This window comes from Meleagris gallopavo, chromosome 11 (genome assembly GCF_000146605.3).
Source record: "Meleagris gallopavo isolate NT-WF06-2002-E0010 breed Aviagen turkey brand Nicholas breeding stock chromosome 11, Turkey_5.1, whole genome shotgun sequence".
NCBI classification, from domain to species: Eukaryota; Metazoa; Chordata; class Aves; order Galliformes; family Phasianidae; genus Meleagris; species Meleagris gallopavo.
In genome coordinates this window covers 16,035,596-16,057,653 of record NC_015021.2, presented here as the reverse complement: position 1 = coordinate 16,057,653, position 22,058 = coordinate 16,035,596, and the positions used below count along the sequence as shown (strand labels likewise).

The 22,058-nt window shown below is 40.1% G+C and overlaps 1 long non-coding RNA gene across 6 annotated transcripts in view; it reads left to right on the top strand.

The window, feature by feature from the left end:
• Positions 1–22,058, top strand: part of LOC116217057 — a 306,245-nt gene that overhangs the window by 68,541 nt on the left and 215,646 nt on the right. Inside the window, exon 3 of one of the 6 annotated variants that reach the window (XR_004160972.1) lies at positions 18,689–18,732. The exons of the other annotated variants lie outside the window; for them this stretch is intronic. This is a non-coding gene — a long non-coding RNA (uncharacterized LOC116217057). The remainder of the gene's footprint in view (positions 1–18,688; positions 18,733–22,058) is intronic. 6 annotated transcript variants of the gene reach the window in all.

The window sequence follows — 22,058 nt, the reverse complement described above, 5'->3', positions numbered from 1 at the left end:
CCTGGGGAAAGGACCCGGTCAGCCCTGGGAGCACAGGTGAAGGCAATTCAGCTGTGTGACCAGAAGGGGTGGAGCCTGGCTGCACCTTTCTTAGATCCCATTTAAAGACTGACTGGCACTGGGGAAGGAGATCCCACCCTTGTGGAGCTTTTCCTGTGAGCCTAGATCTTTGGAGGTGGGTGAGCACTTTTCCTTTGTAACACCATTCCATTCGTGCTGGTCCCTTTGCTGTCACACTCCTGTGTTGCCCTTCCGCTGCGTTAATCTTTCCACTTGTAACAGCAGGCAACAGCTTCGCTGGGAGTTCTGTAGCAGTGCGTGTTTCGTGGTCAGGTGTTTGTAGCATGCTCGTGGGTAGCATGTAAAACTTCTCTTTTGAACGTCAACCCAGGTTTTTCATTGTATAATTCCCCCTCTTCCCTTCCTCCTTCTCCATGCTCCTGCCTGCTCCAGCCTCTGTGCAGGTGTCTGGGCTGACCTGTCAGGTGGGGCTCTGTTTGCCTGTCAGTCTGGGAGCTGATGGGCTGACTAGAGTATGGCTGATTGCACAAAGTGGAATGGGGTTAGTCAGAATTGCAGGTGTGAGTGATCCACGGAGATTTCTGCTAATCCTGGGGATAGTAGAGCACTCTGAGCTGGAGCAGATGCAACCAGAAAGAGCCTGAAGGAGGTGCAAAAGGGAAAAAGTTAAGTGCTGTGGCTCTGTTCCCCCAGGTGGCTTGAGTTGGTTAGGGTTTGTAAAGTAGGTTGCTCTTGTTTTTGTTCACTCCATGAGGATGATGTTTTGGAACATGGCAGGGATATTTTTGTAGATACATACATGTGTATTTATATAAGTATCTTTATAATAAAGCCTTTAGAAAACTTCTTTCCAAGTTAGTGAAAAATCATGCCCACTTCAAGAATTTTCTGGGTAAGGTAAATAATAAAACTTTGCTTTGTCATCTCAGCATCTGTGGAAACCAGGTAGCTGACAGTGTGGTTGAGCTTTGGGCCTTATAGTACATGATAGTTAAGAGCTCTGCTGGATTCTACAATGGATATGACTGTACTGGGAGTGAATGGGAACACATCTGCTGTCCGCCTTGGTCACCTAAAGCACTGGGAAATACTAGAGGGCAGCTGGGTATATGGATGGAAAGCATGGGGGAGAGGGCAGTAGAAAAATGCATGCACAGAGAGTGTCTCATGATCCCATGGATGCCTTTGATCTGCTTTGCTTTATGAGTTTTTAAGTTTCACACAGACTTTATCTTCTGAGCTCTCCTGAAAGCTTGTGAGATACAAATTCCTATTTCTTATTTGCATATTAAACTCTCTGTATTCCTGGATTCCAAGTGCTGAAGGTTAAAAAAAAAAAACCCTAATATCTGGACACTAATATAACAGTATTTAACATTCATAAAATTTATTTACTGACCTTTAATGTTAATAGCCAGTAACTATAATGTTTCATTAAAATCACTGAAGTTACACTTTCTGATAGCAGGGACAAATTTAGCCTAGAAATGATATATTGCAGCTTAAGGTCCAAATGCTATCATTCAGGGTGAGGACTGCAGGATATAGTCCTTTATTTGCAAACCAAGAAAGGGCTCTTGCACTAAGCAAAGCAGGCCTTAAAATACTAATGAGAAATTGGAGAAGTACAGAGAAAATTTAAGTATTCCTCAGCAAAGTAGGTTAATCCAATTTCTTTGCAGCAATTTCTCTGCACTTAGGAGGAGATTGTATTTTGCATTCCTGATCCATCAGGTGTGAGCTGGTTTAATGCCACAATCACCTGTGTTTGCTTGATATTTATCTCTAAGCGTGTATTTCACAGATGTAGTGTGATACAATATAAACAGTGGTAGGGCTTCTGTCCCTCCCCTCCTTCTACACACAAATTGACTATAGTTTGTACCCTCTGAGACCCTAGAGACCCCACTTAAACTTTTATTCCCATCTGCTGGTCTGGTATAATGTCACTTTGTCACACTTAGCTTCCTTCTAGTATACCCTTTCCTTTGCATTGTGGAAACACTCCAAAAGCAGGAGATGCATACACAGGTCCCTATTTCAGCGTAAACTGAGAGGACAAAAAGAGACAGAATAAAATAAAGGCTTGTAACATGTGAGTAAAGTGACCAGAACAATGGCGGGATTGTAGCCTATTGCTTGTTTTTCAAGTTAAAATCCCCAAGAAAATCCCTCCTGTCAATTAAATGGGAAGGGATGTGGGGCAGATGGAGAATGCTCTCTATTTGCTTCTGCTCACAGCTTCCTCTCTCCTGCCCATCAGCACAGTACCCTTCAACGCTTTTGGAATCAACAGAAACTCTCATATTGACCCTGGGAGGCCTGGGTTGGACTCACCAGTGCTGGCTGAAGAGAGTTCTGCAGAGCAGGTCCTTGGGAGAGATGAAGTGCTTTGAGAATAGTGCCAGCCAAAGAGCGGCGTTAATGCTCGAGTATTTTTGAAAGAGATTTTTTCCACTTCCCCTTTATCTAATTCCTCAAAGTGAAATGAGTGCAGGTGTGTGGAATGAATTGATCCAGGATTTAGAAAACAGTTTTGTATGTGTACCCACCCACATAATTGCTTTCCTTTCACATGCTGCACTCCTGTGCACACCTGTGGGATGTTGACAGGACCTCTTGGATATCAGATCTGCTGAACATATGACCCCTACAGCTCGTACAGTATGGTAAAGTTACAGAATTGCCTATGGGTAGCATCGATGGGCAATGAATTGTGTTTCTGGTTCATCTTCTGTATCTTTGTTACGTTAGGGCAGTGCAATATGAATCACAACTGGTGTACTTCTTGTGATTTAACACTTTGTATCTGTTTAATCACAGCTACTGAAAGGCATGGCCAAGAAGTGCAGAGGACTTTCATAACTGCTGAAAGTACCTTTGTGCTTGTTTATGAAACACATGTTCTTCTAGAATGGTACCATGCAGATCAAATGTCCAAGATAATCAATCATCCAGGAAGAAAAATATCTTTCATACTCGTTTCAATCTATTTTACTTGTGTCTGAATAGTTAACCATAAACTAATGTACAGCTACTGATTTGCATTATAATTTACTGCGAGGGGTTGTCTCTGCTTCTCTGACAAGGGAGTTAAGTAATAAAGTTACACAAGAGAACTTTTTCTTGCTCTACCACACTTTTGGAAAACAGTGGTGTTGCTGATAAGCATAAAAGCAAGCCACTCAAAAGCAAAGAATGGTGAGGGATTTGCTGATCAAAATTGTAGGACAGAAGGGAAAACCAGAATGCTGTATACAGCTGAAATTACAGGTCAAGACAGTCACTTTGGGTGAAACTGACAGGAGATGCAGGGGATGACAACATTGACCTGGAACTGTTTTCATTGCAGTCTTTTTCTTCATCACCCCCAATTAACAGCTCCTCTTCCTACAAGTTACCTTGTAAAAATAACAAGGTGTTGCTCACAGTGATGCCTATTTCTTGTCCTCAGGGCGAGAGCTCTAGTCTAGAAAAAATGGGTAGTTAGTTCTCCTAGAGACTGCCACTTGGTAGGATCTGTGTGCCTGTGTTTTGTTATTTGTCCATTAAAAACAGCAGCTCTGTCACCATCCTGATTCCGCGGAGGAGAGGCAGTGCTGCTCCTGACTTACAAGATGAAGGTCACTTACTGATACTGATTTACTGGCAGCGTTTCTTAAGTATCTTAAGATTTTCCTTGGAAAGTCCTTCATCCAAGTTCTGATAACTTCTACCCTTGTTTAGTTTTCTTGGTAGCTGGTGGGACGACAGCCCAAAGTGTGTTTTGGCTGCAAATTATCAAAATGCTGTGCAGTTTATGTTGTGTAAAAACAATTTTTCTATTTGTGTGGTGTCCCCCTCCTTAGCTACAGGTTATTACGGAAGAAAACAGTCTTCAATGTGTTTTGTTTTAGAGATTTGGGAACATTGGAAAGATCAATCAAAATAGGTATCTAATTTCACACTACTTGCAATTTGCGATTTGTGAAACACATTCACTCCAGTCTGCAACGCTGGAAAGTGTTGCCAATCCCAATCCATGGGGATTGGGAGATGCAGGCTACAATGCTAACTATTTCTCTTTTGGCTTTCTCTCAGTTTGGGAGTATAGATTTTGATTCTTCTTCCCTGTGTTGATGACTGTGTATTTAAAAAAAAAAAAAAAGCACAACAAAACGACTTCCCCAGGGAAGATATGGAAGGAAATAAAACAATTTGCTCGCAAATGGGAGGTAATTGGTATGTTAATTAAAGTTGACTTTATGTCGCTTAATGTTAACCTCCTGATTTACTCCAGTGTTTCAGGTAAGGGAAAAGAATTTATTCTTTAGTATTCTCAAGAATAAGATTGGATAATAAGACACAAATGAAGTCCAAACCTAGTACAAAAAGCCATGAGATGATATGTCTCCTGGCTGTTTTCCTAATACAGCACAAGGAGGACGAGATAGTTATCTGAGCAGTCACTCCACTGCTCAGACTTCAAATTATAGCAATTACGACAATTTGTGCCAATAGCCATGAGGTGGGGTTTTTTGATGTGGTTAAAAATAACATCTGTAAAAATCCAATAAAAAAAATTACATTTTGCTAATTTTCTGATAAGATAATGTTTAACTGTACTGTGTGCCTTCTACTGTCAGTTTTCAATTACAGTATTTCCTTCTGGGCTTTTACCATCTCGTCTCATGGATCCAGTTCTATCCCGAGCAGTTCATTTGTTTTAACTTTCTTAATTAATTGTTTTGTGTAGGTTTTGCCTTTCAAACTGATATCAATCTTCTAGACTTATTAATGTGCTGATTGCTAACGCGCGATACAAAGCACAACTCAGTTAAATTGCTCTTTCTGTCATATTAAACAGAGTTTCCATATTAGCCTGCTAAACAAAATAATTGTAGATAATTTAGAGGGTAACAAATGACAAGAGCTCTGTACCTGTAAGAGTAGAAAAAAAATTCTATTTGCAGCTTCCCTGTGTTGGCTTGCGGCACAATTCTGAGCCTACATACAAAGGCAGAGTAAAACAAAATAATCAGCTCCCAAGTAAAGGTAAGAGTCCTAGTGGGGAAAAAATACTTTTCTCCTACAGTGATGGCTCTCACCTTGCCTGAGGAGTATGAGGGGCAAGGAGAGGTAGGGTACCTGACCAGCTGCTATCTTCCTTTCTGTGTTTTCAGAGTTTTTTTTTCTTTTGTCCAAATTCAACTCTATATTCCTCAATTAAACAGGGCAGATGCAATTTGGGGGAAGCATAGCATTCACACAGTCCTCACATATGTCTGTTCCATAAAGATGGATTGAAAGGAGTCACGACAGTAAATTCTGATGTTTAATGTATGTATAACAAAGAATAGACTTCTCTGGAGATGAGGGTTATCTTTGAAGGAGTTATGTAGGTGACCTGGTACAAGTTTTGCATGTGGTAATGCAGAGGAATTGTTTCTTAGAAAATACACTAATTTTTAGGCTCCTTAAATTCACTTGAGTTGATGACCAGAGCCCATGCAGCTGGGAATTTGTTGTTCACAGTATAGTATCACTACTGTGCCTGACCAAACTGAACTCTCTATGCTCTATATCATCTGAATGACTTCTGAATTTGCTGACTGATTGCATAGCTGGTCTGGGAGGTTTTAACTTTGGCATTGGTGGGAACAGATGGATGATTGAGCCCTGCTGAAAATCTTCCTTTCATAAGCATCGTGGTAAAAGAGCATAAAGAATGAAAGCCATGCAACTTCAAGTATTTTACCTTACTCGTCTTTGAAAGTCCTGGTTTTCTGCCTTTTTTCCTTCTCCCAATCAAGGAAACCCAATATGTTTTTCTATTTGTAGCCTTTCCTGAGCTTTTACTGTTTTTTTTCCTCTAAGTTGCTGTATATACTTAGGCATGTCTGCTTATGCAGACTATCTCGAAAAGAATTGTCTTTTTATTTGCAGATCTAGTGTATTGCAAGGTACTGAGACATGACTGAGATAATACACATTTTTCTGGGGTTTTTACGTACTTAAGCTGGTATGTGTGTGTGCCAGTCACTCAATCCAGGTGTTGTGTTGAGCGCTGTTATAGCTGATGGCTTTGGAAGTGCTGCTGTCATTTGACACAAATCTGTCCAACTTGCCTTGCTCTTAGCCACCAAGAAACACCAGGCTGCTGGAGGGAGCTCATAAGATAGTACATAGTGCTGATGTGACTGCAGATTGGTTCAGAGCACCTACAAAACCTGCACCAGCTGTGACTCAGGTTTGTGAATTAGTATGAAGCATCTTGAACTGAATCTGTCTTATGCACAGATGAGGGTTGCCAGTTGTCAGCCTAGAACTTTTCTGAGTTTCCTAGCTTTTTACACGTGAGCCCACATGTGCTGACATAGATTTCTCAGCACTGGTACTTAGTTGCTTGCAGAATGAAAATAATAGAAATATGCTAAGTGTTTTGCTTGATTGAAATTTTGCAGAAAAACTGCAGAATGAACTTTGGCTCCTGCTCAGCTGCAATCTAGACATGAATTAACAGGCGCTTCAAACTTAAATTAGACGAATCAACCATTGAATGTAGTTCAGCAGCACACCAAAATAAATCCAGATGACATTTATGACATATTTCATTGTTTCTATAATCTAAGTAATACAAAAGGCATAAGTCACAGCACAATAGTTTATTTCATTTCTTTTTGGAGCACTGGCCATGAATAAATTTAGTCTGGAAATAGGAAGTTTTGTTATCCTCAGAGTGAGAAATATACGACGATAATGCTGGGATGGCATTGGAATACAGCTGTTGGTACTAAACTGGAGCTCATGGCCCAGTTTCACTCTAGGCTAGTGTTCTTTGGTATGCAAAATGTCAACATCAAGTATTTTTGGATTTTCGTGTACTGCTTCTATTTTAGAGTCATCAGAGTAAATAAAGTAGGAACTTTCAAGTAGAATATTTCGAACTATGTTTAAAATGGGATTTTTAAAAAAATGTGAGTGCTGGTGATGGTCTCCTTTATTTAAATAGCTTGTGTGAAGTATATTAAAATTCTCATACATGCTTCATAAATGTGTGCTTTTTCCATATATACATACGTGTGGAGAATAGGGAAACTGTGACATTCCCCAGTCCATTCAACTGAAAGACAGAATACTATTTGGACTACAGATTTCCTCTGCTCTCCCAGCTAAAAAAGGATAAAATATATTCATATAGTATCTGTGTCAGGTCTAGCAGAGGCTGGTGTGCTGTCACTGGGCAAACTGCTTTCTAATGTTTCTGCTTTCTTTTCAGTCCAATGCAGTTTGAGAATTGAGATGTTAAGTGCAGAAGCAGCAGGTTTGGGCCATGAGAAGACTTTCTCAGTGGAGTAGCTCTATTCCTTGTGGGAAGGGCACCTAAACATTTAATCATCTCAGGATAATAGTAATAATAGATATGCAGTGTCACTAGCCCAAACTGCAAGAGTAGTGGTCCAGCAGCACAATTAAAGGGATGAAAACTTAAGTGACTCTTCCAGATCAAAAGCACAAAAGTTAAGCTAAAACCACAAGAAAAATAAGCATGTTCAAATTTAATGGACTACAAGCAACATGTATGCATCAACTAAGCTAAGATCTCAATGATTGGTTTTGCAGCATAATTTTAAGGATGAACTGTTCCTAAACAATTTTTCCAGTGTATTAAGCACTAACAGCATCAGGCATGCATGTCTTGTTCCACTCTTTTTTTTTTTTCTTGAACAAACAAGTTGAATGTGGCCAATACAAGAAAAGAGCCCACTCTCCACTTATGTGTGCACGTTCCTTTGTCCTCTTTCCAATATCCCCCAGTAATGACGGAGTGCAGGATCATGTTCTGCTCTAATGTCTTTCTTGTAAGATTCGGAGGGTAGTGCCGTCGTGACCTTCGGGAGCAGTTTTTTCCATTTGGAAGGAGATGAGGGAGAGAGCATTGAATTTGAGATTGATTTTCTTCCTTTTAGCATGTGAAAATTCAAAGCAAGCTCCTTGATTCATCAACAATGACTGCATCTCCAGCCTTAGAGAATGCAAAGGCATCAGCAGGAGCAGACTGATGAAGTTAATACCCTCAGACCACATTGTGAATGTGACTAGAGCCTGCTATGTTGTATGCTATTGAAAAAATGCTGATGTTCTGTACCTTGGCTGTTCAGTTTTACTCGGAGAATCGCTGTCTGACGATTAAAGGACTGGGGAGGCCAAGCAGTTTTAGACATCGCAGTATGCCCACAATAAGTTCCTTACTGGGGCACTTAGGGCTCTGTGTATGTGGTGTGTGTTTCAGAGGCTGCTGAGAGATGCCTTCAGCTAAAAGCCGAAGGATGAGCGATCTTAAATATGCTGGTTTTCCTTGTTTCCATTCCCTGCAAAGTACTGGGATGTGTTGGGCAGCTATCTTTCAATACAACATTTATTTTCCATAAAGAGTTGTGTAGATTAAGTAGAAATTATTTTGAGGACTTCAATTACTCATCTCAATTCTTCAGCAAGAAGCTTTGGGAACCCACCCTGGATCCGAGTTGTGAGGACCTTTGAATCCCTGGAAGTTGCTTACTTATCTTTGAACTGGCCAGTCACTTGTTTGGGCTTCAGATTTTGCTCTGATTTGCTAACTGGTGGAGGGTGGGTGGGGGGAAGAATAGTACATTCAAATATCATCAAGAATTGACAACCTTTGTTCAGGTTGTCCAGTCTAATCATTACTGAATGCAAGACAGAGAAGGAAATATAAGGCTTTCAGAATACTCTAGAAATCTCAGTTTTGTCATCTCAAAAAGTAAATTTCAAGCTTCTTGATGAGTTCAAGATACTCGTAACTTAATTGTAGAACAGTCATAGTCATTTCAATTCACTAATAGGACACTCTTCAACACATTCTAGTGATCTTACTAAGATATATAGTCAGCACAAAGCTGCTATCTGCTTCTGTTTTCTCACCATTATAGCCTGTGTAAATGTGAATCCTTTCCATGAAGAACATAGTGTGTGTATGGTATACTACATGAAATTGCTGGGATTCAGAATTACCACTATTTCAGAAGAGTATTTATCCAGTTGAAGGCTTATTTAATAGGTAGCTCATAAGTAAAGTAAGCAGGCTTACTTTAATACGCTATGGAAAGTCCAGTTAAACTGGAAAGAATTCAAGTCAGTGTTTTTTTTACATTGTTGAATCTGCAGCAGAGAATGTGCAGACCTGTACACCTAAAAATAAATAACAGTATGACTCTATTAGTTAGAAGTCACTAACAGGCTTTTTGATCTTAATTTTCAGTCTGGGTTGAAAAACCTTTTGTAATGTTAACAGCCTTTATTGCTCAATACATGTGGAAAAATAACGTTTTTAGAATGCTTAGAAGCTTTAAAAAAAAAATGTGCTTTTCAAATTCTTTCACCTGCAGAGTGATGAACATTGCTTGCTGCAGCCCAAGTGAGGAAGTCCCAGTTTAAACTGTTCATAAGCAGCTTAGAATAGCTACTCTAGTGATGAAAATATCATAGTTTTAAATCTTAGTGTTCCACAGTCTGCCAGGTCTGAAAGCAAAACCTGTGTGGTCTCGCTGAAAGAGGAATCGTCCATTCTCAACAGAGTATGTTCCCATTTTCTTGTCCCTTAGTGATATTCCACTAAATCAATACATGTTACTAAAACAGTGAAATAAGGATTGTCAGAAATAGAAAGTTTAATGCTTGTAGAAAACATGCTGTTCACAAGGAACCTGTCTCTTCCGCCTCCACTGTTTCTGAAGTTTGGTTGGTTGTGAGGTTTTTTTTTTTTTGCTTAGCAACTTGATGTGCTCGTACTTGTTGTAGGGGCACGAGTGAGCAGAGGGGAGAGAAGACGTTAAGACCTATATCTCAGTGATTTCTCTGTGTCACGTATACCTGCAGCTTAACACTGACACATCGTCCTGTTTGCACCACAGTATTTAATGTACTGATTCTGTACTAGTTATCTAGTTGATTCCTGCTGTTAGGGCTGTTGTTTATTCTTGTTATGCTTTTTGCACTTACTGTGGTATGTCAAACACTGCACATCTTGAAATCCAGTGCAAGTCATTGAATACCAATGGCACAGCAATGTGTCTGTATTTTGTGCAATACATACATAAAGTCGTCAGGAACTCAGACTCTTTCCCCAAACACATGATCCGCGTTCTGCCTTTGAGCACACTGAGATTTGACTGATTGCTTCTATGTTAAATTTTCATGAAAAATCAAAATATTGGAAAATGGACTTTGGTTGGCTTTTAGGTCCTCGTGACTGAAGTTAGTATGGTTTGGTTGTGGTTGGACTTGGATGATCTTTAAGGACTTTTCCAACCCGAGCAATTTTATGATTCTATGATGAGTTACTCCTTTTGATGTGAGCTTTATTAAAAATAAATGATAGGGCTATTATCCTAGAAAAATTACTTGGTCTTTTAGTTATCCATGCCTAAGCAGGAATGCCCAAATTTGGTCACCATTAGCCAAATTTTGCTCTGATTGAAGTAATTGCTGTCAGAGTGAAATATTTAACCAATATTAGATGCTTTTAAAAATCTTATCCTTTAATCTTTTTCTTTCTTTAGCTGTTAATATACTCTTCTGGCTCTCATAAAGCGTCATTTCGAAGGGCAAATGTCAGCTAGTGTAAGGATTACCTTGTTTTCCTTTTCTGGAATGTACTCAGAAACTTACTTATCAGATCAGTGATCGTTTCTGCAATTAATATTGTGTAGCGCATCTATCTTCAGCCTGTAGAAAGTTTGATGCTGTGGCAAACCCATTCCCAGGTCTAGCCCTGCAAGGGAAAGAGCTTTTCATCCACAAGTGGTCTTCCCTCTGACAGAAACTACAGGGTGATTCTGTGTATCAACCTGAACACACTTGCTCCAGGCTGAGCTGGGTTGGTGAGGACAGGCCAGCAGACCTCTGCTCATTTGAAGACTGCCCTGCGTGGAAGTTCCTGCGTGCACTGCTGGTTCTGCAGGGCTGGCAGACCTAGCAAACAGCTGGAGGCAAACTGCTCACTAAGGTTCTCTGTAGTCACTGCTGTTTGCAGAGCCCTTTGCAGCCTACACACAAAAGTGTTTTCTTTCAATGGAGCTTGATGAAAAGTTAACACCAGCAGTTCTGAATTATGCTGAAAATATTTTCTGGAGAGCCAGGATTATGTTCATTTATCACCAGAACTTAATGTGCTGTCTTAGCGCTAGTGAATCAAATTAGCCTCCTTCACCTTTAAGAAAAAGTGAATGTTCCATCCTCTGTGAAGCTGTTTCTTCATCTTCCTTCATCCCCAGTCTTTTTCAGGTAGTGCAAAAAACAAGTTGTCGGGTCTCCCGAGCCACAGTTACCACATAACTGGTACGGCTGTGTCACGCAAACACTGAAGAGGTATGGGACTAAATCAACAAATTCTGATTTGTTGGTTCAACTCAGTACAAACTAGGTACGGTAAAACCAAGTTAGAAACAGAGAGCAAATATATGTGAGAGGCAAGCCACGGCTTGCAGTAAAGAAAATGTTTGCAGAAAACGCCAGCATTACAGGTTTATCTAAGGTGTGGTCTAGCTTAAGCTGCAGTAATTACCCAGGGTACCATAGCTGTGGGTGGAAAATGAAGTGCTTTATAAACTTAACCCATTCATGTCACCTGAGACCAACTGCTGTTATGTCTGGGTCAAACTGTGCTCTGTCCAGTGCAATTGAAAATTTCCTCCTTCATTCACCTGTTGAGAGCATTTCAAGGCTCTGCGTTCTCCTATCAGTTCATGGTATCACAAACAAATGGAACAGGACATTCTTTCAGTTTTTCTACGTGGTAGTGATTCTTTCTGCTGTCAGCAAAGCAGTAAAGTGGAAGAAAATCTTTGAAAATACAAAATACAGGGATAAGCATTTGCTAGATAGTCATATATGATGTTGGATATTTGCAGAGAAATAACACTCGGTGAGTAAGGGAGACAGTTTTAAACTTGTTTCCTTTCTTTTAGAAATGTCTGATGGTAGAAATACTACAGCCTTGAGGAGAGCTGCAGAGAGCTTGCCTGATTTCATTCATGTCTTGAGAAAAAAGAATGTCCAGGAGGACACCAAAAATATCTAAGCAGACTTGGAGCAACGCATAAGAAAACGGCCTGAGTTTGAAGGAGTTTGTTTATGAGGAAAGAACTCATAACCATGAGTATGTGAAGTCTGGCCAGAAAGGATTTAAATGCATTTGAAAATTTAAAATTTAAGGGAGTTAGGCAGTGTAACAGACTGGCTGTTATGGATGGATTCCCAGAGACTGGCTGAAAAGGAGAACACTAAAATTTGTGTTCTGAAATCCTTCATAGACGTACAGAGATGTGTCTTTCGAAGAAGAGATTAAGAGTTTGCCCAATGTAGTATAAATTATGAATACTTGCAAACTTCATTTAATCAACATATTGTGCACAGTGTTTTAACCTATAAAATCAGAGATGAGTCTACTACTTCCTATGCAGATGCATTTTAATGTTTAATCTTCCTGAACAACTCTTGTGGTTGCTTGCACTGACCACAGTTAATGGTCTTCTCTAGTCAGACAAGATATTTTTAGTTTAAATTAGATTATTAGGCTTGTTTGGTTTTGACTTTCAGGGAACTAATCAGGAGCTATTAGGGTTTTTTGCGTTCTTCTAGTTTGGTAAGGGGATGTAATTTTTCTTGGCTTGCCAAACACTGTAATTATCATTATCAGTAAGCTTTCTGTTTTGCCATAATGCAGCCCAACAACCCACTACCCCTCAAATCTTCTGTTCTTGGAGAATCTTTGATGAGAAGGAGGCTGTTCTGGCATGTTTTCATGTGTGCTATATTTATTTTTAAAATATTTTCCAAAGAGGCTTGGCAACAAGCGCTGAGACTATCATTACTGTGACGAACTGGAAAATAAAAGAACAGCTGGTGTGTTTGGTGTCCTGGGAGCTGTCACTCTTAGGATTCCCCTTCCAAAAGTAAAATCAAAGTATGTACTTGTTTCTCTTTCATCACGGATAATAAATTATAAGAAGCTGAGAAAAAGGCCAAGCCAAATCCTGAAAAAAAAGTCAGTAGACAATTGACATTTGCCCACTGGCAAAGTACATTCCTGGCATCTGGGAAAGGAAAGAAAGTAGAGGAATCCTCATGAAGGTTTTTACCCCCAGTTACTTAGGGTCTTGTTAGCTCGCAAAGGCAGTTTCCTACTGCCCTCAGCGTAGGGAGCACAGCAAACATTCAGGAGCGCTGCATGAGCTGAAGGACAAGCTGTAAGGCAGGTAGCAGTGCCAAAAGAGAACTATGTGAAGCATAGGCATTGACAATTTGCCTGGCATTCTAACCAGGCTAACTGGTGCTAAGGAGAAGACTAGCATGACCTGGACAAAACTCCATGTGTTGCCTTGTGTGATGCAGCTGTACTTTGCCTTACTGGCCTGAGATAAAGCACTGGGGCTTATCTGCCTTTCCTGGCTCACTCCTTCAGACTGTGCCGCTTGGTCCTCATTGGGCTTTCTCTGAATGTTATTCATTTATCTATTTGTTTACTTTAAGAATCTGCTCTATATTTGCTCATTTCTTTTTTTAAATCTTGATTAAACGTATTTTTAAGTTTGGTTTTTACGGGCCCATGTTTTCCTATGTGGAAAACTGTGGAGGGAGAGTTTGCACAAGAAAAGACTGCAACATTACAGTATTTGCACTATGCCTGGTGACGTTGGTGTAAATCTCTCCCTGTACATGACATTGGTGTACATGAGATCAGACTCATTTATCGTATTTTCCCATTATTTCCAGCACAGAACTATGACTTCTGTTTATAATGAGTCCTCTTTCAAGCTGGTAATATCTGTCACTGTTAGTGGCATTATATAGACAAGATTGCAGTGTCTGTGAAATTACTTGCAAATATTTCCTTGTGCTCATTAATTTGTTCTGACTAATCACAAAGAATAAGTGAGGATAATTTGAAAATTCTAGATTTAAGAGATGCTTCTAGATTTGAGGGAAACACATTACAAAATGCTCTTCTGGGGGAATGACCGGATTTTAACTTTGACAAATTATTGGGATGACTTTCGTGCTAGAGTTTTCCATGCAAAACAAACAAAAGAAAACCCTGCTTGCACTCATTTCTCTTGTCTCTCTGTGCCTCCCACTGCCTCTGTGTCTGTCTTTAACTTTCTTTTCTTAAACGTTTTTATTTGTTGTTCAAATATTTGCAGTACTTAGAAGAGCGGAGAAACTTCAAGCGTTTTGAAAACTTCGAAGGGCTCCTTACACTCAATGAAAATTATTGAGATGTTGCTTTAAAGTGCCCTGCTTAAATAAATTAGAGAGTTCTACAACTCTTAAATGCCCAATAGAGATGCAAGAGGCGCCTAGAATAATAGACTAGGTCACACTTAAATGAATATCTGTTGAAGAACATAATAGCAATAAGATAAACTGGCTCTGCACTAAACCACAGAAGCACAGATAATACAATACAGCTACCCTAAATAAATCTCAGTTAGAGGAAGTGACCAGGTGATGGACTGGATACTGGAGCATGAAAAGGGGAAAAAAAATAATATTGAAATTACTTGTTGAAAGAATCAATTTTTCTGAGTATTAGAGCAAAACATTTCCAAGCTCATAGATAGCTCTTCAGAATCAGAAAAGCTTTTTAAAGCATTTCCTTTCATATTGAAGCAAATCGTAGACTAGATCTATAGAGTATATGAATTTAGTAGCTGCAGATAGGAACTAATAAAGTGCTGGTTTCTAGTGCTGGGCTTTTCTTCTAACCTCTAAATCCAGGATTTAACCCTAGAGAGCATCAGAATATTGTTGTGATCAGATTTTTGTCAGCAGGCCCTGCACAAATTGAATTTGGTAGGTTTGTCAAGGTTATGTAACAGCAAACATTTGGAAAAATTGGGCACAATTGTCAGCCTTTGCTCTGAAAGGGCAGAGGATTAAATGAGCATAAAAATTTAATTGTCCTCTCATCCTCAATGAGGCTGGGCCTTTCCATATTAGGGTCGGACTGGCAAGTTGAGCAGCAATTTTTATCTGGCCCCTGGATAAATAGATGCATTCAGCCTTCTCAGGCCTTCAACCTTCATTAACACAGAAATTAATCACATAAATTAAACATATATATTTTGCTGGAAAAAGTCTTAACAAGCTGCATCCTCAATTGGTTGAGAGAAAAGAATCAGGCATGTGTACATATTTAGCCTGACAATGCCAAGATTTCCAGAATATGTTTATATTTCTGTACTTAATTTTCAAGGAGCAGATTGGCAGCTGGTTTAAATTGTCTACACGAATCACAGAGGAGTTAGGTCACTATATACCATGCAGGAGTTGATTAGCAGTTTGCCTCAAGCACTCAAATTCCCATTCTCAATGTGTTTTCTCTTTTAAACTTCATTGGTACGTTGCTGTAATTCAGTTGCTTTCAGTGGAGGTACATGGGTCTGTAATTGGAATAACCAAGCAAAAAATTTGTCCTTTGGGTCTTATAAGAAGTAGTGTGTTCCTGCCCCTCAGTAGTGTAATGCAATGTGTGTAAGATAACAGAATTGTGATACATAATGACATTCTATGTTTACATTCTCTTTCATTGCATGTAATCCCATGGCGACTTAAAAATAGCTGAACGGCAGCAAACCATCTTTTTTTTTTAACTGAATTATTCTGTCTTTGGAACAGTTGGTCACTCATGTAGATAATGCTAAAGAACACAATCACTGATAGCCTGGGTACTTACTAAAGTTGCAGGAGAGGTTCTTGGCCTCCTACCGTAAATGCTACCATGTTATGTGATAATGCGGACTGCAAGCCATTGAAAAAAGGCAGGATTTGCTTAAAAGCAAATGCTTTGTATTTAAGGTTTATTTTTCTCATGTTTAAAATATGAAATTACAGAGCAAAAGGAAGTGGTAAACCCTCTATCACTCAAAGCCATGGGAATGTATCCACTTGTTCACACATGCTCCATAGTTTCTGAAAGTCTGATTCTCATTTTACCTGCTAATCCAAACACTTGGTTGTATTTAGAGGAGAGCTTAGTCCTAGCTCTGCATGTTGATTTCCAAGTGATTACAAAGAAGAATGTGCCGCATCATACCTATCTTTTATTTGTTATTAACCAATGGAATATTGAACTGTAATTCACAGAATCATAGAATGGCTTAGGAAGGGCCCTTAAATATCGTCTTTTTCCAATCTCCTTGCCAAGGGAGTGCAGGGCTGTCACCCACTAGATCAGGCTGCCTAGGGCCCTATCCAACCTAGCTTTGAATGTCTCTGGGGAGAGAGAGGGGCATCCTGAACTTCTCTGGGAAACCCGTTCCAGTTCTCTCATAATCTTTGTGGACCTCTTCTGGACCTGCTCCAACAGCTCCATGTTCTTCTTGTGTAGGGGGCTCCTTGAAGGCAATACAGAGGGGGAAGATCATTTCCCTCACCCTGCTGGCCACCCCTCTTTTGATGCAGCCCGGGATACTACTGGCCTTCTGGAGCATAAGAGCACACTACTGGGTCATGTCCAGCTTTTCTTCCACCAGGGTCCCCAATTTTTTCTCCCTGGGGGTGTTCTTAGTAGTTCTCTCAGTCTATATACATATCTGGGATTGCCCCAACCCAAGCCCAATGCCTTGTATTTGGCCTTTGTTGAATCTCATCAGGTTCTTATGGGCCCACTTTAGAAGCCTGTCCAGGTTCCTCTGGGCATCCTTTCCTTGTATTGCATCAATTGCATTACTCAGCTTAGTGTTATCAGTAAACCTGCTGTGGGTGTTCTCAATCCCACTGTCTGGGTTGCTGATAAAGATGTTGAAGAGAACTGCTCCTGCAACTGGCCTCCTGTGGGACACCACCAGTGACTGGCCTCCTCCTGAACAGAATAGGTAATTCTGTTGACAGCAAATTCCAGACGGTGCTGTGTGCAGGATGCGGAGCTCCTGTAACGTAGTGACATGAAAGATGCAGATGGGATACAATGGCTGGATGTGCATCTAGACCCATTGGGATGCAATGAAGAACAAGCTAACTTCAACAGTGAAACTTGGTTGTGTCATTTTATGGCTGCTGGATGCTGCCAGCTCTTCCTTGGCCAGCTCCTTGCTCCCATCTTCCTTTACTCTGCGATGCTCTGTCGGATGCCAGCTGCTGAGTAGCAAAGAGGATTCAGGGAGCACTGGTGCTGTGGGTATCCTACTGTCTGTAAAACAGCAGGAGATGCTGAGCAGTCCTCTGAAATGTTGCCAGCATTGAGGTGAATTTCATACCAGTTTGGATTTATTAAATCTGGTGTTCAGCTTCAGGGGAGCTGGCAGCTCTCTACCTTAAACTGACTGGGAATTACACATCTTTTTCCTATAGAAAGCAGTATAGGTTTTAAAATGGCTTATGTGATGAATCAAGGTTAAATGTTAGGGGAGGGAGGAAGCCTTGTTTACATGTGTAATCGTGAGTGGGTGGCTGGTGCTTCATTGGAGAATCTAATTGTTAAGAGAGCCAACAAAAGAGTTTTGGCATCTTAGATGGCTTTCTGGAAGCCCTGGTCCCATCTTGAATATTACAAAGCTAGAAAGGGGAGAGACAAGGAAAGGGGAAGATAAGGGCGTTAGAAACCTGGGGAGCTTGTTTCTGGCACACTATTCTTCTTGTTGCTTCTCTTGCTTCCTCTTCTCTGGAAGGCTTCTGTCAATTTAAGGAGAGATTAACAGAAACTTTCTGTCTAGGGAAATCATTTTTATTTTCCTGTTAAATTTAAATGTTTCCTACAGAATTTTTCAATTGTGCAAGCACAGCACTTCTGATTAGAAAATGATCATGGGAGACAGTTTCTCAGCTTTGTTTTGATTATCCACCAGTGAACACAATGTAGTTCACGCTGCTTTATGTAGCCATTATGGTCACTTTTAATAAGATTCAGTCTTTTTCTCTGAGGTATTTCTGGCTGAATTTTCAGATTTTGAGCAATCGAAAAGTACATGAAGATGCCCAGAGTTATTTCATTAAATGTGCCTGTTTCTGCTGGAAAGCCTGATTATCCATGACCAGTTATCCAAAATACATGGCTTGGCTCTCAAGAGCATTCCCAGATCTCTTGTTTTGTGAGCCTCATTGCTGTATGGTCAGTCAGTGCCATTCCAGATCCTACTCTTTATGACATGCTGCATCCACAGCGCAGTGCGCGCTGAGTGCGTGAAAGAACTTTCAAATGATAAAATAATTGTTATGTGATTAAAAATGCACTTTCTAAGAACCACTTGTACTGATTTTAGAAGTTAGGCTGCGCTACACAGAGGTTCTTCATTGCTTCTGAACTGGATGTGTGAGAAAAACCTCAGACCTTGGAGAGACTATGAGGAAATAACTTTGAATTCATACACTGCTGTTGGATATTATTTTTGTCAGACTGATTTATCTTATCTGAGAGGCTATTAGGTATTATCACAGTAGGTTATGCTTTGTTACCTCAGAGTGCTAATCATAGCATTAGTATTTTCATGTTGATAATGAGCTTTGTTATTGAAATATTAGATACCAGTGGGGAATATAAATTGTGAAATTTGATATGAAATAATATTTAATAAAATAATTAGCAGAATAAGAACTTTGAAAAGAATTTCCTACCTATTTGCTACTACTGTCTCCTGTTTACTTTTTTTTTGTTTAAATTTAACAGAGGTAGAACACAGCATTTGAATTTAACTACAACAGTCTTGAACAGTAAGTATAATTAAAGCTAATTCATGCTTGTTATTCAGGATTAACTTTGTTTCTTGCTATGTTGCACTTTCAGTATCTAGCTGTGAGTTGGTGAGAAGTCTCTTTCTTTTCCTGGAGATGGCAGGGTGAAGGGAGGGTTATCAGTGCGACAATGTGTTGTGGCTCAGAAGTGAAAGTTGGGGAAATGAAGAAGGTTACCATCTCTCAGACCTAAAGGATTTCAAAGGCTGCAAGCTTAACAGAAACTCTTTTAATTTCATGCCACCCATCTTGTTTTCATGGTGACCCATGAAAATTGACACAAGACAGTGCTATGTTAGCATTTCTTAAAGGAAAATCAGTTTATTACTAGAGCTTTTAGAACTTAGAAAAAAGCCATGGGAGAAAGCTTTTCAGCTGAGAGGGAGAAATAAAGTTTCCTAGGTTTGTGATCTCACTTAAAGTGAGAAAAGATCTGTGAGCACAGACAGTAACAAAAGATGGGTGGACCTCCGGCACTCACTGCCCTGTTGTGGCCTGTTCAGGCTCAAATCTTGTGTAGGAAAAAAAAATAAAATAAAATAAAAATGCTGTGCTTGTATAATCTATACCGTTCTTTGGTAGCTTAAAAACCATTAAGTAAGGTGAGAGTATGCAAACCAGCATAGGACCAGAAGGGCATCAGTCCCTGCTTCTCACCACCCCAGCTCTGTGTCAGTGACTTGCCCTTTGTATCAGGCTTTCTTACTCCACGCAAGTCTTCTCTGGGGAGAAAAAGGAAGTTTCTAACTTTCTGGTTTATGGGAAATAAGGACACATAGAAGAAAAGGAGAAACGGTTGTTCCCCACACTTTCCTTCTTTCTGTGCATTGTCTATTCAGGCTATTTCTTGCATATCCTGTTGCATAGATGTCGGGGCAGGCCATCAAAGTAGACGTGTTGTGACTAAACATCAGTTAAGGTGTTTCCATCCTAGATGGAAAGCAACGTGGGCTGCACTTCCCTCGGCATGCTTCTGTGCAGACCCACACTGAGGGTTTGCTAGATTAGCATTGTTAAGTGCTGAAATCTCTGGTGGAAACCAACTCATGGGTTTCTATCCAGGAGGCTGGAGGCACTCTGAACTGAGGGACAGATTTGGCCGTGCAATGCAAGGGTTTAACAGCTTACAGTGTTGCAAGGTGATGAGCAGTCTTCACAGTGCTGAATGCCCCCACTTTCTCCATCACATTTGCAGAAATGGAGGGTGCTTCAGGAGCATTCTGCACTGCAAAGGATCTGTCATCTCTTCTGGTGTTTTCAGAAAGAAAAAATCACTACTGAGAATCTCCGAAAGGCTCTAGCTTTTAATGATCCATCCATACCTTTCCATTGTGTTCTGCTGGAAAAGGCATTTAATTTATTTTAAAAGATCTGGTGTGTTCAGTGAGCCCAGTTTGCACATTTCTCATGACATATCCAACATTCCCAGCAAGGGCAACTTCTTAGCATGGCAGGCTGCAGAACAATGCAGCTTTTTTCCTTTACCCCTGTTTCTGCTAAGAAATACAAGTCTTGCAGAGAAGAGAGCATCTCTCATTATATAAAATGTATGTGCCTGGTTTTGTGTATTATATAGGTGGGAAATACAAATCTTGCTAAAAATGAGCCACGCTGGAACTAGGTGCTGTAAGTCTGATGACTAAATTGATTGTCCTAATACCCTCTTAACTTGAAAATGCCTGAAGAAAAAAGTTCTAAGGTGAAAATGACAGTGCTCAATTTAATCAATAGAAACATTACAGTTTTTAACTGTTTAGCAGCAGGTGATGGCTGCTTGAGGTGTGTGAGCAGTGCTTTTACACAGTGGAGCTCTGCTCCCTGGCACAAGCTTGTTAGTGCTGCTGCAATAGAAGAAATAACAAAATCCTCTTTGTCTCAAGTTGGTATGTACAAATTCTCACAGGGAGAAACAAAACAGCACTAAAACCCAACAGTCCAACATGTCAAACTCTTGCTATTTTCGCATGTGAAAATCCCCTGAGAGAAATATTGTGGATCGCTACTGTAGATAGAGTACATGTACTCAAGAACAAAGAGGGCTTAAGAAGAAGACATGGTGAATATATAATAACTCTGAATAAATACGGTAAGTCCTCTCTTGTTTCTTTGCAAGTGCTTTTCAAGAAGTGAATAATAGAAAAGCTCTCCAAGTCACTTAGGGTCTGAGCCTGCAAATATCTACTCATATGAGTACTTCTTACTCATGTAAGCAGTCCCATTGAAGTCTGTAAACCTGCTCATGTGAGTAAGGCTAAACAAGTTCAGGGTCTAAAACACTATGAGGGAGACAAAAGCAATACAAGTACAGCCCTAAGACTCTTCAGACATGGAACAGCAAAAGATTTATCTGAGGCTTCCAATGTAAAGCCTTGTAAATTAGTAGGAAGATCTAAAAAATCAGGCCGCCGCTGCATTGGGAAGCAATGGAGCTCTCTTAATATGGGAATATAGGGGTAATGTGATGGAAAGACTTAGATGCAGCATGTAGTCTACCAGTTGTATTCTGTATCCCCCACAATCAGAGCAGTAGCTGAAAGTCTAGTGAGCAAATAATTATAGTAATCAAGTCATGATGAAACAAAGGAGAGGCTATTATTCCAGCAACTGGCCAAGGGAACACATTTGGCTGGCTGGATTCCTGAAGGAAAGTAGAATTTACTACATAATGTGGAATATAAACTTTCATGCATTTAAATTGTTTTATGGACTTGTTTGTTTTTATTTTTAAAATAACCTCTGACTGAAAATGAAATGAGATTTAACACTATCAATTTAACTGGTTAAGTTTTGGACAGCAGTGAATAGGAATCTGCTGAAAGATGAGGCTTGCTTGTGGTCTATATTTGCCAATATAAAAATGATTTGTGGTTAAATTTTTCTGTCTTATACTCAGTCTGATGGAGCAGGGAATTCTCCCTGCTCTGAAACAAGAAATGTGGAAATAATAGCATTTCCTCTCATGGGCTTTTTGTGGTGGTGTGGCTCTGGCTGTGTCTGTGGTCTGGAGCTGATAGCAAAGTGACATTTGGCCATGCACACTTGGCGCAGTACAGGCTGCACTGTGGCCCTTGCAATAAGTGAGGCTTTCCCTTCAATAGAAAAGCCTGGCCTGACTTGTTTGGTTTGTGAGGACTGTGATACAGTCTCAAGATATTTGGGGATAAGTAATATGGGTATCTGCTCGGCCCAGCTGCCTTCTCTGCTTTGCACCTGTTGTAGAGCTTGATGTGTGAGTATGGGAAAGGCATGGGTGTGGTGCAAAGATAAGTGATCTTTTAATTGATTAACTTGTGTCCTAATCTCCT